Here is a 14,034-nt window from a genome sequence, read left to right as displayed (position 1 = left end):
ACAGCGGCTGTTTGGAAAGCGTGGGCCTCGGTCATTGGTCAGGCGCGGCCACGGGACTGCTGTTTGAGCCAGGCATGCGCGGACGTTTGAGGCGCTGCGGTGTGGCTTTTGAAGGCGAAGTAGGCACGCGGGGGCTTGTTTTAGAGCTTGGGAAGGGTGATGCTGCAGCTTCTTGGGCCGGGCAGAAGCGGGGTGGAGAAGGATTGAAGTTTCTGAGGTTTCCGTATCAGGAGGCAGGGCACGCTGTACCCCTAAAGAGGGCGGGGTAAAACACCTAGCAAAATGGAGAAGCTTGTGCCTTACGGTGCCTGAGTATTATGGAGTGAATGAAACTGCGCAGAAATGCTAGGCTTATCTACAGTCCATTTTTCCAATTTGGTAGAAGTGTGGAAAACTGGGGTTTATGTACCTAACTTCAACTTGGGTGTATGGGATGACTTCTAAGACACATAGTATCTATTTTTTTCCTGGGATCGATACCCATTAAAGAGTTCTCTGCCTAATGGCATAACGGCCAGTTTATAACACCAGGTTTTCAAAGGGAGAAAGAGTTTATTGCAACGTGAAAAGTTATGGCTGATGGGCCTAAAATGTGCCTTTACCTAGTTTAAGTTTATGGATTCAGACAGGGAGATGGAGTTGTTTTCATCACAATAACAAGTATTAATGACTTAATTTACGAATGTAAAGGAGAGGAGCTAAACTACAACTAAGCTAGAATAACCATTACAGTAAGTACTGATGTCACCGCAGTCAGTATTTAGTTCTAGGCTGACTCCTTACTTCATTAACATTAGGGGGTTGCTTTGTGATTATAAGATCCTAACATTGTAAAACAGGATAAGGGGGTACAAGCAGAGCCAGTCATAAGGTTTTACAGTTTGCAATTCAGTAGTTTCAGTAATTCGTTATTTCCTTTTGGCTATTATTCAATATATTAGAAAGTAAGAAAATGGCATCTATATAATGATTTAGATGCCATAATTATTTGTTAAATCAAAATTACAGGTTTAGATAAAAGGAGTAGAAGGATGGTGATTAGGTGATTTATTATAGATTTTTAGATAGAGCTGGGGTGTTCCTTAGGGTTGTCGGAAACAGTGTTGGAAATCTGGCTGAGGCCTGCATAACAGTAACCTCTAGAGTGACTTCCCAACTCTATTTGAAATTTTTAGCCATTGAAACTTTGTTTTATTTCTGTTCCCCCTTTTGATCACAAAAGTATTGCTAATCCCATGGTGCCAGAAAAGTTACCTTGGAAGTCATGTCCTATGTAGGGGGGAAGGTAGGGGGTTTATTTGCAGAGTTGGGTTTGTGGGAGGTGTGTGGGGGGGCACATTTGAGTAACGAGATTTTTCAGGTGGTTATGTCTTTACAGAAATAAGTTTTATAACTGCAAGCCTCAAGGTTGAGGACTTGGCTTATTAGCATATTTCTTTTTGTTTGGCAGGGCTTAAATATTTTAGACTTTATTTTTTATGTAGGTCTCCCCATTACAAGTATAAATTGGGATAATTTGTGTTTTCTGAAAAGGAGTAGATCTTTTTTTTAATACAGTTTTATTGAGATACATTCACCCACCCTAAGTCATCCACAGTGTACAATTGATTATTCACAGCACAATCATACATTTGTGTGTTCATCACCAGAATCAATTTTTGAAACTTTTCCTTACTCCAACATAAAAATAAAAGAAAAATGAACACCTAAATCTTTCCATCCCCTCCATCCCACCCTATTCTTCACCTAATTTTTGTCCCCGTTTTTCCACTCATCCATCCATACACTGTATAAAGGGAGTGCAAGCCTCAAGGTTTTCACAATCACACAGTCACACTCTGCAAGCTGTAAAGTTATATAATCGTCTTCAAGAATCAATGTCACTGGGTTGCACTTTGACAGCTTCAAGTATTTCCCTCTAGCCATTCCAACACACTAAAAAGTAAAAGGTAATATCGATATAGCATGTAAGAATACCCTCCAGAGTGACCTCTCAACTCCATTTGAGATCTCTCAGCTACTGGAACTGTATTTTGTTTCATCTCTCTTCCCCCTTTTGGTTAAGAAGATCCTCTCAATCCTACAGTGCTGGGTCCAGGCTTGTCCTCAATGAATCATTTCTTGCATTGCCAGGGGGATTCACTCGCCTGGATGTCATGTCCCACGTAGTGGGGAGGATAGTGAGTTCACCTGACAAATGGTCTTAGAGAGAGAGTGGGCCACATCTGAGTAACACAGAGGTTCTCTTGTGGGTGGGGGTGGGCTCCTAGGCACAATTATAAGTAGGCTTAGCCTCTCCCTTGCAACAACTAGCCTCAAGGGAGAGCCCCCAGATTGAGGGCTCAGCCGCTAAATTGGTAGTACTCAATGTTTGCGGAAAATCAGCAATAACCCAGGATGGGAAGTCCAACACCTCCGCTTTTCTCCCCAGTTCCTCGGGGCACTGCAAATACACTTTTACTCTCTGCCCATATCACGCTGGGATGTATTGGGATTTTACCCCAGCATGTACAAACTCATCAAGTCAAACTTCCCTTTCCATGCACTTATGGTGTTCAAACAAACTGATCATGCAGGTTAAATTATCTAGTATGCTACAGAAAGTATAGATCCTGCACCAAATAAACATCTCCCTTGGCCTCACACAAAAGTTGTAGTTTTAAAACCCAGTCAGTATCGTCCTTTAACCTTGGGCCTGGTTTGCCTTAGTCCTAACCATATTCGCTTTGTTCATATGTCTTATTGAAGTCGGAACTCTTTTTCAGCTCTTTAAACAGTTGCCTTATGTGGTAATATTGACATTCATAGCTGCCATTTTCTAGCTCCAAGTCTCATGTGTCACACAGATGTTCCAGATTATTTACTAGTTATTCCTGGTTATTTACTAGTTGCTCTAGAGGACTAACTAAATTTCATACCTCTCTATGCCGCCATCTTGCTCCACCCCCAGGAGTAGATCTTGATTTAGACTTTGCAGTTTCTTGATTATAGTTTTTGTAAGTTGGGAGCCCCTATTGCTTGAGAGAATAGCAGGAGTTCCCCAGGTGGGGAGGTTTAGTAGTTTTGTTTTTTTCCAGTCCCTCAAGGGACTTTGTAAATATATTTTTTTTTTATGTGTAAAGCACTCTGAAATGTATCAGGGTATTATGTTAACTGTACAGAATACTAAGTTTTTATTCTCCATCTTAGGTTTAATGCTAAATAAAGCTGAGTTAGGTTGTTTAAATGAACTGACTAGACAGGTTAAATTAGATAGTGTGCTATAGAAAGTTGAAAAACTTTTTGATACATAAATTTCTCTTTTTTAGTCTTTCATAGACATTAAAGTTTTAAAATACAGTTAATATTACTTTTTACCTTGTATCTTGATTCACTTTAGTCTTTTTTATATTAGCCCCATTCATCTCTTCAAGTGAAGTTTGATTCTTTTTTAGTTTTTTTAACAATTGTTGTATGAAGTCATTTTTTATAATTAATGCTGCTTCTTTAGTACTTTTAGAGTTGGAGAACTTCAACTTTCAGGTATCATGCAGACACCCAAAGTTCCAGGGAGCTTTTGGGTTAACACCCAGGGCAAAGCATCTCAGCATTTGGAAAGACTAATTAAAGCTTAGGAACAAATGTGACTGCTGCAAGAGCTTATAGTCTATGTCCTAATTCCCTGATGAGGTGGTTTTTTAAAAAAACTATTTCTGGAAATAAAAAAATTGACAATTAACTTATTTTGAGGTCATTAATTAGAGTACAGAAGAAGTTTTGTTCTGTTTTATCCTTACATTTTTATCAGAGTTATGTTAATTAACAGGTAGAACATAAGTTATATATTTATTTGTTTCTCTTTTAGAGTCTCTTTTTGTTGAAGTTCTGACCTGTAGCTGACCACATGCACTTTCAAAGCATCAGAGTAAACAATGTATCTGACAGGTAATTTGGTTGTCTGTCATAACATTTAAAAAAAAAATAACTAAAACCATGACTCTAAACTGTTGTCTAATATGGTGCAGATCAGTGTCAGAGCATAACATGGACAGTAAGAACATTGTCCAGTCTCTAGGAATTTTATACAATTTCTGAGTATTCATATAAATAACATTTCACCCATGAAAATTCACCCAACAGGTTAGAAAATCCCTTTTAATTTTTATAATACTTCACATGCAGCTCGTAACAGATTAAATGAACCCAACTATTTTTAGCACCTCTCTTTTTAAGAGGTGAAAGAACAAATCCTTTGCAACAGTTTGATATAAAAAGATATCTTTTAGGGTTTGATTTTGGGAAGGCAAAATGTAAACCAATAAAGGCTAAGGTCGACATAAACATCAATGAGGATATTACTCTGATACGACGTAGAATCTTTGTGTTTTAGGCAGAATACTCAAGTGGTTAAAAAAAAACTTTTGTAAACTCCTATTAAGAACAGTCTAATCTGAGAAAATTTTATTATTTTAACATTGAGAAAACCAAATTCTAGTTTTGCATGACTATATACTTTGATATAAAACTCTCAAATTTTAGCATTGACTACAACAAACAAAATTCACTTCCAGAAACCTTTCACAACTTTCCATATTCACCCAGGCTTTGTTCTATACATTCATATGGATAAAACTATACTCTTCTTTAACAAAGCACGTCCAGTATACTTTACATACCTGTTTACCTTAAGTTATCAAAAAGATTTTGATGCTGTCTTCAAACATCCTGCAAAGTATATTTATTCCTAAAATAAAGTTTGTCAAAATAACAACTTCATTAAACACAAACTTACATTTTTCACCTTCTTAAGCTAGCATTATATCTATTAGATTCTTCTTTTATCGGTAAATATGTATACATTTAGGGAGAACATACCCAAGTAGAATATAATTATAATTGTTTGGTTCAAAGGTCATCATAGAAACACAAATGGGATAGACGTTGTCCCTGCATGCTTTTTTTTTCCCGCAATGGAGGTTAAAGAAATCTCTTTGTTTACACGATTTCCTAAAATTATGAACAACCTCAAAAGCATGCTAACTATCAAATTCCAGAAAATATGCTGTAATTGTTTAATTTGTCTCAAGCATAAATTCAGGAAAACTTTTCCATAGCTCTCAAGGATATTTTCCTTTACCTACAGAAATTGGGCAATTAGATTTTATTCAATTACCCTTATCCCAAGGCTATTTATGTTTTAAAAATGATTTGTTTATTGCAACTACTGTTGCAAAGGTATTATTGCAAAAACGATTTTTTTTGATTTTTTAAATTCAGTTTTATTGAGATATATTCACATACCATGAAATCATCCATGGTGTACAATCAGCTGTTCACAGTACCATCATATAGTTGTGCATCCATCACCCCAATCTATTGCAAAAAAATTTTTTAATTGGGAACTTTTTTCAGAACAAGTATGGCCTATTCTGCCACATTTCCCCTGTGCCTACCATTACTGATCTCCAGGCCCAGATGAAAGAATTCTAAACCAAACCTACATTCCACATCTTTCTGCACTGAATCCCTCCCCCAAAGCTGTCTTAACTGGTTCATTGATATTCAGTCAAGGTTTAAGAGGTCTTGGGGCAAGATAGGTGAGACAGAATGAATGAGGCCTGATCTGTTGAAATTTTTTTTTTTCTTTAAGGCAATTTTATTGAGGTATATTCACACATCATAGAAACCATAGTATATAATCAGTGACTCACAGTATCATAACATAGTTGTGGATACAGCACCACAGTCAATTTTAGAACATTTTCATTTCTCCAGAAAAGAAAGAAAAAGAAATTTTTTATTTTTTAAATTTTCTTGGGGTATGTTAGAAACATGTTGGAAGCAAAGTAGTTATTTTAGGTTATTTTTCTTATTCCTTTGTTTGAAATGTTGGGGTGTTTTTGTTTGTTTGTTTTTTAATGTTTCAATAAATAAAGTTAAAATAGAGAAAGAAAAAAAAAAAGAAAAACCAAATCCTCCCATACTCCTTATTACCCCTATTATTGGCCTATAGTATTGGTATGGTACACTAATAGGGAGTTGCTTTGTGATTATAAGGCTCTAAAGTTGTAAAAGAGGATAAGCATATGTAAACTATGTTCCTGTACCCTTCCACCCCCCCATCTTTATGTAGTTCTTGTCACAAATTACATTTTTATACATCATGAATCCAAAACCATTAGTTTATCTTTACATTTTATTATTTGCCTTTTAGATCCTTTAGGAAGTAAAAAGTGGAGTCACAAATTAAAAATACAATAGTACTTGTATTTATATTTACCCATGGCATTATCTTTACTGGAGATCTTTATTTCTTCTTGTGGCTTCAGTCAATTGTCTGGTATCCTTTCCTTTCAAGCTGCAGAACTCTAACATTTTTTGTAGGGCTGGTCTAGTGATGATGAAATCCCTCAGCTATTGTTATCTGGGAATGTCTTAATCCCACCCTTATTTATTTATTTTTTGAAAATGACAGTTTGCTTCCTTTCCAAGTCCCTTTCTTTTCTTTTCAAGTCCCTTTTCTTTTCTTTTCTTTTCTTTTCAAGTCCCTTCAGATTTGTTCATGTCTCATTGGTGTTGTATTTTAGGGAGGGAAATGAAGGCAGGTTCTTCTTCAGTGAAGTCAGAACACTTCCTTCCAGGGAACAATCTGCTGCTCTTCGTGGAGTCAACCCACCCTTAATTTCTGAAAGATGATTTTGCTGTATATAGAATTCTTGGTTGGCAGTTTTTTGCTTTCAGCACTTTCAGTGTCTTCCCACTACCTTCTTGCCTCCATGGTTTCCAAAAGAAATCAACACTGAATTATTGAGGCTCCCTTGTAAGTGACATGTTGTTTCTTTCTTGCAGCTTTCAGAAACTTATTTTTGTCATTCAACTGTTTGACTATACTATGCCATAATGTAGATCTATTTGGGTTTATCATGTTTGGAGTTCATTGATCATCTTGGATGTGTACATTCATGCCTTTCACTAAATTTGGGAAATTTTCAGCTTTTTTTTTTTTTTTAAATATATTCTTTCTGCCCTTTTTCTGTTTCTTCTCCTTCTGGGACTCCCATAGTGCATATATTGATATGCTTATTGGTATTCCATAGGTTCTTCAGGCTCCATTTACTTTTCTTCATTCTTTCCTCTTTCTGCTCCACAGACTGGATGATTTCAATTGTCTTATCTTCAAACTCACTGATTCTTCCTTCTACCAGCTCCAATCTACTGTTGAACCCCCCTGCCAACCCCCTTCCCCCCCCCAGGAAATTTCAATTTCAGTTACTGTGCTCTTCAACTCTGTTTGATTCCTTTTCATAGTTTCCATCTCTCTATTGATACTCTTATTGTGTTCATCTGTCAATTGCCTGATTTCCTTTAGTTCTTTGTCCATGTTTCCCTTTAGCACTTTGACCATATTTAGGAAATGTTTTTAAAGTTTTTGTCTGGAATGTCCAAGGTCTGATCTTCTTCATTGATGGTTTCTGATGCTTTAACCTTCTTTTTTGCCTGGGCCATCATTTCTTGTCTCTTTGTGTGTTTTATTTTTTGCTGAAACCAGTTTGTATATATTATGTCCCCCAGAAAAAGCCATGTTCTTTGACGCAGTCTCGTGGGGACAGACATGTTGGTGTTCATTAAGTTGGAATGTTTGGATTAGGTTGTTTTCATGGAGATCCACCTCACTCAAGTGTGGGTGGTAACTCTGACTGGATAATTTCCATGGAGATGTGGCCCTGCCCATTCAGCGTGGGCCTTGATTAGTTTCCTAGAGTACTATATAAGCTCAAACAGAAGGAGTGAACTTGCGACAGCCAAGAGGGACAGTTTGAAGAACGCACAGGAGCTGAGAGAGGAGCTGCAGCTTACAGAGACATTTTGGAGACTGCCTTTGAAAGCAGACTTTTGCTCTGGAGAAGCTAAGAGAGGACAAATGCCCCAAGAGCAACTAAGAGTGACATTTTTGAGGAACTGAAAACTAGGGAGGAACGTCCTGGGAGAAAGCCATTTTGAAACCAGAACTCTGGAGCAGACGCCAGCCACATGCCTTCCCAGCTAACAAAGGTTTTCCAGATGCCATTGGCCATCCTCCAGTGAAGGTACCGGATTGTTGATGTGTTACCTTGGACACTTTATGGCCTTAAGACTGTAACTGTGTAACCAAATAAATCCCCTTTTGTAAAAGCCAGTCCATTTCTTGTGTTTTGCATTCCAGCAGCATTAGCAAACTAGAACACATGGACATGTTGATACTTTAATGTGTTATTGCTGAAATTTAGACTCTGAGGCATCTGTTCCTAAAGCTTGTTTCCAGCAAGTAATATGAAAAGCTTTCCTCAAATGCCAGGAGAAAATGAATAAAAAAGAAGGAAAAAAGAAAACACCTTTCCCAGTCTTTGAATATTGTCCTATGTGAGTGCTTTCCTTCAGGTCTTATCCATTCAATGAGTTTAGAGAATAGCTCCAGGGTAAGTATAGGGGCCTCCCTGATCCTTTCTGCATATTCCTCTTGTCTTGGGCATACACATGTGACCTAGGAATTTCTCTGTTTACAGGATATAAATGTCCCCTCTTCCCTAAGAAATGATTTCCTCATGATCCATGCACTGTTTTTCTTACTGCCAGCAATCCTTTGCTCCAGGCAGAACAAGTTGACTACCTTCACAATGCATTCTGTTGTAGAATTCTGTGAGTAGTTTTCTACATGCAGGGCAAATTCTAGTTCAGCAAGCCCCCCAGGCCACCACCAGACAGATTGGGCCAGATATAATGCTCCCAGTATATGCATGAAGGTTACTCTGCTCCCTCCAGAAATGGGTTTGGGGATTTTCACTGGGAGTGCTGGCCAGCTCTGTACCAAGATACTGAGGAGTGGGGGAGGGGGCCAGCTGTGGCAACAGGAGATCCTATCATATTTAAGTGGCCTTTTCCTTGAGTTGGCACTTGCCCTGTTCCTGCAGTCCTTTAACTATTTTTTGAAGCTTTTAGAAAGATGTTTCTGCCTATTCTTGCTGGTTGTTCAAAGCTTCTGTAAGGGAACAGAGCCCTTAAGTCTCTCACTGCCATCTTGATCAGGGGAAGGCCTCTCTTTTTTTTTTTAAATACTGTTTTTTTGAGATATATTCACATACCCTACAGTCATCCAAGTATTCACAGTACCATGATATAGTTGTGTGTTCATCACCAGAATCAACTGTTGAACATTTTTCTTACTAAAAAAAAAAAAAAGTAAATAAAAATAAAAGTAAAAAAGAACACCCAAAACATTCCATCCACCCTATTTTTCATTTAGTTTCTATTCATCTGCCCATACACTGGACAAAGGGAGTATGAGCTACGAGGTTTTCACAATCATATAGTCACACCGTGGAAACTACATAGTCATGCAATAATCTTAAGAATCAAGACCACTGGGTTTCAGTTGAACAGTTTCAGGTATTTCCTTCCAGCTATTCCAATACATTAAAAACTAAAAAGGAATATCTATATAGCACATAAGAATGCCCTCCAGAGTGACCTCTGGACTCTGTTTGAAATCTGTTACTGAAACTTTGTTTCATTTTACTTCCCCTTTTTGATCAAGAATACTTTCTCAATCCCACAATGCTGGTTCCAGACTTATCCCCAGGAGTCATGTCCCACGTTGCCAGGGAGATGTATAACCCTGGGAGTCAAGTCCCACACGGTGGTGCTGGGGGAGCAGTGAGTTCACCTGCCGTGTGGGCTTAGAGAGAGAGGCCACATCTGAGCAACAAACAGGTTTTCTGGAGGAGACTCTTAGGCACAATTATAAGTAGGCTCAGCCTCTCACCTGCAGCAAAAAGCTTCACAACGGCTTGCCCAAGAAGAAGGCTCATCCTACCAAAGTCTGTCTTCAATGTTTGCCAGAACACCAGTAACAACCCAGGTGGGGAAGTCCAACATTTCCGCATTCTTCCCCAGTTCCCCAGGGATCTCTGCAAATATATCCTTACTTTCTGCCCAAATTACTTCGGGATGTATTGGAATTTCACACTAACTTGTACAAACCTACCAGATCTCACTTCCTATTCAAAGTTACATGTAATTATAGTGTTTGAATAAACTGACTGTACAAGTTAAATTATTTAGTGTGCTACAGAAAGTATAGATCCTGCACCAAATAAACATCTCTTCCCTTGGTCTCACACAGAAGTTGAATTTAAAACACAGTCAATATAGTCCTTTACCTTTAGTCTGATTTGCCTTAAGACCTAACTAGGTCCACTTCATTCATATGTCTAATTGAAGTCTGAACTCTTTTTCAGCTTTTTAAACAGTTGCTGTATGAGGTAATACTGACATTCATAGCTGCCAAGCTGTAGCTCTGAGTTTCAGGTATCACACAGATGCCCAAAGTTCCAGAGACTGACCAGGTTATACACAAACAGCTCAGCATCTCAGAATTTAGAGATAACCATTACAAGTCAGGAATAGATTTGTCTGCTGTAAGAGCTTACAATCTAGGAACAATTACAATAAGCATCCCCTGATAAGCTGTGCTGTAAGATTCAATTCTCAGAGTCTATGCATCATAGTTTGTCCATATTAGTGAGGCATTAAAATGTTTGTCTTTTTGTTTCTGGTGTACTTCACTCAAAATGCTGTCCTCAAGATCCATTCACCTAGTTGTGTCTCACAGCTTCATTCCTCGGAGGGCCTCTCTTCATTTTGAGTTATATTTTTTTTTCATAATTTTCCTTTTGCTTTTTATTCTGTGTTCTTGGAAACTTCCAAACTAGGTCCACCAAAGACCAATTAGAATTGTGTACAGTGAATATGTGTACAATTCAAAATCTGCCTTATTTCATTTTAAAAAAAGGGCTATAAAAATACTATTTGTAATGTGGGTGGTGAGGAGTGGTAGAGGTTTTACAAAGGAAGAATGGCAGGTTATAAATAATTGTTGAAGCTGGTGATGTGTACATTGATATATGATTGTTTATTTTGTAATATTAAAAATCTTCCATGTAAAAAGTAAAGGAAAAAAACAAAAGAACTAGATTGGGTAACAGTCACTACCAGTGGCTGAATAGTTTTGCTATTCAGTCTGTATAAAAACAAAAACAAAAACAAAAATAAACAGAGAGAGAGAGAGAAGAGCAGAGGAGAGAAAAAAAGAGAAGAGAGATTTTACTAGACACATATTGGTGGGCTTCCAGACACGTATTGGTGGCCTCCCTTTAGCTTAATGCAAAAACCAAGGAGGCTCAAGACTAGGTAGCAGGAGTCATAGTTATAAACTTAAAGGACTTACAGGAAATTTTCTAAAAAATTGCTCCACTGCCAGGTCTTTGGTTTTTCCCAGGTTGTATTATAAAATTAGTATCACCATCTAGTGGTCCCTTCCTATACCTATCTGTGGTTGCAAATTTCCTGGCTGCTTTTCTAGTCAGTTCACTATCATCTGAATTATATCTTCTATATATTCATCAACATTTTAAAAATTAGTTATTAATTTTTTATATGGGGAAGGTCAGATTTATTTAGGCATAATTTAAATATAGTAAAATTCACTGATACAGTATTATGAGTGTTTTTAAAGCAGTTTTATTTGCATACCATACCGTCCATCCAATGTGTAGAAACAGTGGCTCTCAGTATAATCAAAGAGTTGTGCTTTCATCAGCACAATCAATTTTAGAATATTTTCATTGCCCTGAGAAGAAAAACCCCATGCCCTTTATAAGGACCCCCCTGCCCCCCTGATTGTTAATACTAAGCATTGGTGTGGTACCTTTGGTACAATTGATGAAAGAATATTGAAATATTACTGTTAACTAGAGTCCGTAGTTGCATTAGGTGTATTTTTCCCATATAACACACTATTATTAATATCTTGTGACCCCTAGTGACTTACATTTGTTCTAGTTCATGGAAGAACATTCTTATATGTGTACTATTAACCACATTCATGTATTTCCTTTACTTGCCTAGTTGCTTTAGCTGGTATTTCTAGCACAATGTTGAATAACAGTGGTAACAGTGGCATCCTTGTCTTTTTCCCAATCTTAGAGGGAAAGCTTTCAGTCTTTCACCATTTAGTATGATGTTAGCTGTTGTAATAAAGGATAAGAGAGACAAAAAAAGACATGATGTTTAAATACCAAAGGACAAAATGCCTGAAATAAGTACTACCTTCACAGTAATAGCATTGAATGTTGAATGGAATAAACTTCCCAACTAAAAGACACAGATTGGCAGAATAGATAAAAAAGTACAATCCAACTATAAGTTGTTTACAAGAGACTGACCATAGACCCAAAGACACAAATAGGTTGAATGTGAAAGGATGGAAAAAATATTCCATACAAATATTAACCAAAAAATAGCTGGGGTAGCAATACTAATAGCAGACATCATAGACTGCAAGTCAAAAGATGTTTTAAGAGATAAAGAAGGAAACTATATATTAATTAAAGGAGCAGTCCACCAAGAAGAAATAACAATCATAAATATTTATGCATCTAACCAGGGTGCCCCAAAATACATGAGGCAAATACTGGTAAAACTGAAGGGAGAGATAGACACCTTTCCAGTAATAGTTGGAGACTTCAATTCACCACTCTCATCAATAGATAGAACATCTAGAGAGAAGATCAATAAGAAAACAGAAAGCTTGAATAATATGATAAATGAACTAGACCTAACAGATACATGCAGAACAATGCACTGCAGAACAGCAGGATATACATTCTCCTCAAGTGTACATGGACCGTTCTCCAGGATGGACCATATGTTGAGTCACAAAACAAGTCTTGATTAATTTAAACAAGATTGAAATTATACAAAGCATCTTCTCTGATCATAATGGAATGAAGCTGGAACTCAATAAAAGGTGGAACTGGAAAATCCACAAACATATGGAAGTTAAACAATACACTTAGTCTGTAGGTCAAAAAAGAAATTGCAAGGGAAATCAGTAAATATCTTGAGACAAATGAAAATGAGAACACAATTTATCAAAACTTATGGGATGCAGCAAAGACAGTGCTGGGAGCTAAATTTATAGTTCTATACACATTAAAAAAGAAGAAAAAGCTAAAATCAAAGATGTAACTGCACACCTGGAAGAACTAGAAAAAGAACACTAAACCAATCCCCAAACAAGCAGGAGGCAAGATTAGAGCAGAAATAAATCAAATTGAGAATAAAAAAACAGTAGATTTAACAAAACCAAAAGTTGATTCTTTGAAAAGATCAATAAAATTGAGAAGCCTTTAGCTAGACTGACAAAGGAAAAAAGAGAGAAGATGCAAATAATCAGAAATCAGAGGTTGGACATTACTACTGTCCCCACAGAAATTAAAAGATCATAAGAGGATGCTATGAACAACTGTATGCCAACAAATTAGACAACCTAGATTAAATGGACAAATTCTGAGAAACACACAATGACCAACACTGACTTTAGAAGAAACAGAAGATCTCAATAGACCAATTATAAGTAAAGAGATTGAAGCAGTCATCATAAACCCCCAAGAAAGAGAAGCCCAGAACTGGGCTCAAAATCTTTCAAAAAATTAAGAGGGAGGAACACTACCTAGCTCATTCTATGATGCCAAAATCACCCTAATATCAAAGCCAGATAAAGATACTGCAAGGGAAAAATAACTACAGACCAATTTCTCTCATAAGTATAGAAGCAAAAATCCTACCAAATACTTGCAAATAGAATATAATTTAAAGAATTATACACCATGATCAAGTGGGTTTTATTCCAGGTATGCAAGGGTGGTTCAACACAAGAAAATCAATTAAGTATTATGAGTTTTGACAAATGCATCATTGTTACCCCGCAACTCCATTACTCCAAAAAATTCCCTTATGCCCATCTGGAGTTATCCTCCCCTTGCAACCATTGATATGTTTTCACTTCCTATAGTTTTGCTTTTTCTAAAATGGCATGTCATGGATTCATACAATATGAGTCTAGCTTCTCTCACTCAGTATAATGCATTGAGATTCATGTTGCTGCCTGTATCAATAGTTCCTTCCCCATGCCCTCCTCTTTTTTTTTTTTTTTTCCCTGAGTAATATTCCATTATA

Source organism: Choloepus didactylus, chromosome 1 (genome assembly GCF_015220235.1).
Source record: "Choloepus didactylus isolate mChoDid1 chromosome 1, mChoDid1.pri, whole genome shotgun sequence".
NCBI lineage: Eukaryota > Metazoa > Chordata > Mammalia > Pilosa > Megalonychidae > Choloepus > Choloepus didactylus.
Note: the sequence above shows the minus strand (reverse complement) of the source record.